Source organism: Hakea prostrata, chromosome 7 (assembly GCF_041222555.1).
Source record: "Hakea prostrata isolate BN-2017 chromosome 7, UWA_Hpros_2, whole genome shotgun sequence".
NCBI classification, from domain to species: Eukaryota; Viridiplantae; Streptophyta; class Magnoliopsida; order Proteales; family Proteaceae; genus Hakea; species Hakea prostrata.
The window spans coordinates 51,263,125-51,268,000 of NC_142606.1; positions in this window are offsets into that span (position 1 = coordinate 51,263,125).

A 4,876-nucleotide genomic window follows, 5' to 3' on the forward strand; every position below is an offset into this window, starting at 1 on the left:
ATGTTTCTAATTTGAGTCCTGAAACTTCAATTCCTCAGACTGAAAGAGCTAGTCAGCCATCTAATAGCCAACAAGTAGAGACCCTGACTGAAGAATCAAATCAACCATCCAAAAGGACCAAAGTTAAAACTTCACTATGTTGGACAAGTAATTGGTTCAAGATGGTTGATCCTGATCCTAAGAAATATCATGATGAAAGATATAGAGCAGAGTGCACAAAATGTGGGAAGTTATTTTTGGCTGATCCCCAAAAAAATGGGACCACTGGTCCCAATTATCACATGAAAAAGTGTCCTAAGGCAAATAACAAGGACATAAATCAAATGATGCTGGAACAAAAGGATGGGAATTTGGGAATGAGAAGCGTGAAGATTATCCCGGAAGTAGTGCGTGAGATGGTCTTGGAGTTGATTGTTCAAAACGAACTCCCTCTAAGATTTGTAGAGTATCCACAGTTTAGGAAACTGATGTTATATCTGTATCCTGAGTATACTCCTATTAGTAGGAATACCCTTTTGAGTGATATTCATAAAGTCTTTAAGAGGGAGAAACATGCTATTAGAGAGGCAGTGAAGATGTCATCTGGAAGAGTGTCAATCACGACAGATCTGTGGACTTCAATAGCTAATGATGGGTATATGACACTCACTGCACATTATATTGATAAGTCATGGGTTTTGAATAAGAAATTGATTAAGTTTTCCATATTGATGCCTCCACACTCGGGTGCAAATATATGTGAGGCTGTTCACAAGATTTTGATTGAATGGGGGATTGAACAAAAGTTATTTTCAATGACAGTTGACAATGCAAGTGCAAATGATTGTGGGATTAATTATTTGAAGTCCACTTTGAATTCTAAGAATGCATTGATCTGTAAGGGAGATTTTTTTTCATATTCGATGCTGTGCCCATATTTTGAACCTTATAGTTCAAGATGGCATCAAATTCATAGATGCATCTGTTCAAAAGGTTCGAGATAGTATTAAGTATGTTAAGAGCTCACAAGCTAGGAAATTGAAATTTCAGGATTGTTGTGACCGTCTAGGAATGTCTTCTAGTAGGGGCTTGCATGGAGATGTAACTACACGATGGAATTCTACATTCCAAATGCTTAGTGATGCTCTGTTTTATAGGTCAGTATTTGAGACTTTGGGATACACAGATCAGAGTTATGCATTGAACCCCAGCTCAGATGAATGGGAGAGGATAGAAAAAAATTTTAAAATTGTTGACTCCATTCAATAAGATCACAAAGACTTTATCGGGTTCAAAGTATCCTACTTCAAATTTGTACTTTATTTGTGTGGTGGAAATTTTTACAACTTTGAATAATGGATCACTATTAGATGAGTTTATGGGAGATATGATAGATGCCATGAGACTGAAGTTCAACAAGTATTGGGATAAATACTCTCTAATTTTGTCAGTTGCCATTGTTTTGGATCCCCGATACAAAATGAGTATTGTTCAGGCTGCATTTGAATCAATCTATCGGGGAAACTCTTTCTTAGTGGATACTGAAATTCAACGTGTGAAGGGAGCTTTGGAAAAACTCTTTGGGGAATATATGACCATTCCAAAAGATAAAGAGCCTTCTTCTTTTGTTGAAACCGATGATGACTCTTCTGATTTTCTCAAGGTATATTATTATGTCTTTGATTTTTTGTTATCTTGTGATTGATATATATATATATATATATATATATATTAGTTTGTTATATAATATCTTCTATGTTTATTTTATAGAATTACCTCAAAAAAAATGTTGTGGAAAGAGTTGTGACACATAAGACTGAACTAGAGCTATACCTTGAAGAGACATCCAAGCAATGGGATAAGGATTTTGATATTCTTGCATACTTGGAAGACAGTGAAGACCAATACCCAGATTTGGCAAGAATAGCTCGTGATATATTGGCAATTCCTATGTCAACAGTTGCATCTGAGTCGGCATTTAGTGCGGGGGGTAGGGTGATTGATAGATATCGAAGTAAGTTACTCCCTGGCAATGCTGAGGCCTTAATATGCCTTCGAGATTGGATGTATGATGTGAACTTTGGAGGTAATATTTTTTTTCTTGTTATTACTACGCATATTTCTTAAAATATGTATTCTTTTTAACTCCAATTAATTATTTTAACTTATGCTTTTCTCATTTTGTGTAGCTGAACCGGATCAAGATGAAGATGTTAAAGAATTATCTGAAGCATTGCAAGATGTTTTTACAATGTATTCAGATTCTACTGAAGCGTCTACAACTCCTTGCGATACAGTCTAAGTCTGTAAGATTGGATATGATGTGATTGCTTTAGTTATTACATCTATGATTGCAGGACCCTAATAATTAATAAGTAATAATTAGGCTGGCTTATTGTTTCTTGGTTTATCTTTCTTTCTTTGTTCTTTGTGTGACTTCGTCTATGCTTCTTGTCTTCATTCTAATTAGTGGTTCTAAGGATTATCATAAAACCATTTTTTTAAAGATGATGAGCCCACCAACTGATCCTTGCTTGCTAACTACAGGGATTGATCGATGAACATTAAGGAAAAGGCAAGGTTGGGGTCGTTGGGCATTCTATATTTCTATGTAGTGTGAAAGGGAGGATGCTTGGCAAGAAAGCATGGAGTTGTTCATGAAATTGAACAATGTGATCGATATCGATGCTATTTTGAAGGCTTGTAAACATTGTTTAATGGTGTTAAAAAGGCTTAACATTTTAGATTAGTCTAAGAAGGAAACGTATTTCCTATTAAGTGGTGTTTAAGTGGCTACAGACAATGTCTTTAAGGTTCTGTAATTGTGGATTAATATGTTTTCATGTTTTGATTATGATGGTTCTAAACTCTAAGCTCTTGTTGGTAGTAAATTGAGATTTGATGTTGGTTGTTTGTTGTGAGCTTCGGATGTTATTCTTGAATATTGTTGATGTATGCTTATTATAATTCACATTGTATTTTTTTTGCGTGTTCCATACTTGAACAATCATAAAAAGAAAAATTGTTCCCATACAATACCGTAACAAAACCGCACCGTATACCGAACCGTGCCGTTTTACCATACCGATTTTATACCGTTTTCATACCGTACCGTTTTTTAAATTACCGTTTTCATACCGTACCGTATAAATATGGTACGGTACGGTTATGGTTTGAGGTTTTCAAATTCAATACCGTACCATACCGTACCGAATTACCGTTACCGTACCGAATCGACACCCTTAGAAGTACTTCTTCACCCACAAGGAGTTGAATATGAGACAATGTACATGGTTGGAGCTAGTGAAGGACTACGATTGCGATATCCTGTACCATCCAAGTAAAGAAAACGTAGTTGCCGATGCTTTGAGTAGAAAGAGTACTTAAGAAGTGATTGTTCTAAATGCACTTAGCAAGCCTTTGTTGAACTCCATCATGGATTTGGAGTTAGAAATTTTGCCTAAAGGTTCTGATGTGATCCTTGCCACCTTAAGGGACACGATCATCACCTTGCAACCATTGGATCCAATTCTGAAGGAGAAGATTCAAAAGATTTCTACAGATCCTCAAGAGGTAATAGATTTTTCCTTATCTACTAATAATGTTCCGATGTACGAAAAGAGATTGTGTGTGCCATCGAATGAAGAACTTAAGAAGGAAATCTTGAGTGAGGCACATCACTCCGTGTTCACCATACATCCCGGCAGCACCAAGATGTACAAATTCTTGAAGGAGCATTATTGGTGGGGTGGGTTGGATTGAAAAACGATGTTGAGAACTTTGTGGCCAAAAGTGAAACTTGCCAAAGGGTAAAAGCCATTCGACAACCATCTGCAAGTCTTTTGCAATCACTCCACGTGCCAAGTTGGAAGTGGGAAGACATTACAATGGATTTTGTCCTGGGCTTGCCTCGGACTAATAAGGAAACAACACAGTGTGGGTAGTAGTGGATAGATTGTGAAGTCGGCACACTTCATCCCTATGAAGATTACTTCCACCATGGATAAGTTGGTAAAACTGTATGTGGAGAATGTAGTGCGACTATATGGTGTACCAGTTAGCATTGTGTCAAATCTAGATCTGAGATTTACGTCAAGGTTTGGAAGAGTCTGCAGAAAGCTTTGGGCACTCAGCTAAATCTGAGTACCGCTCATCATCATTAAACTGATGGACAATCTAAGAGGACAATTAAGATTTTAGAAGCTATGCTTCGAGCTTGTGTAGTTGACATGGGAGGAAGTTGGGATGAGCAATTAGCATTGGTGGAGTTTGCTTACAATAATAGTTATCAATCTACCATTGGCATGGCACCATTCAAGGCTTTGTATGGACAAACATGTAGACTCCCCTCCATTGGGATGAAGCTGGAGAACGAAGAATTTTGGGCCCATAGTTGATAGAAGCTATAGTTGATTTAATCAGAGAAAAGATCAAGACAGCTCAGTGTAGGCAGAAATCTTATGCAGACAAGAAAGGACGGACCTTGAGTTTCAATTAGGTGAACAAGCTTTCTTCAAAGTTTCACTGATGAGAGGTGTGATGAGGTTCAAAATCAAGGGGAAGCTCAGTCCATGATACATCGGTCCATTTGAAATTGTAGAGAAGGTTGGACCAGTTGCTTATTGATTAACACTTCTATCATCCTTATCAGGCATGCACGATGTATTCCATGTTTCTATGCTTTGTCAATGCATAGAGAACCCAAAACACCTCTTACAACAAGAACATGAAGGATTAAGCATTGAAGGATTAAGCATTGATCTTTCTTATGAGAAGAACCTACTGAAATTTTGGACCACAAGGACAAGCAACTTCGAAATTGAACCATACCATTGGTGAAGATTCAATGAAAGAATCATGCTTTTGAAGAAGACACGTGGGAGAAGGAAGAGGATAT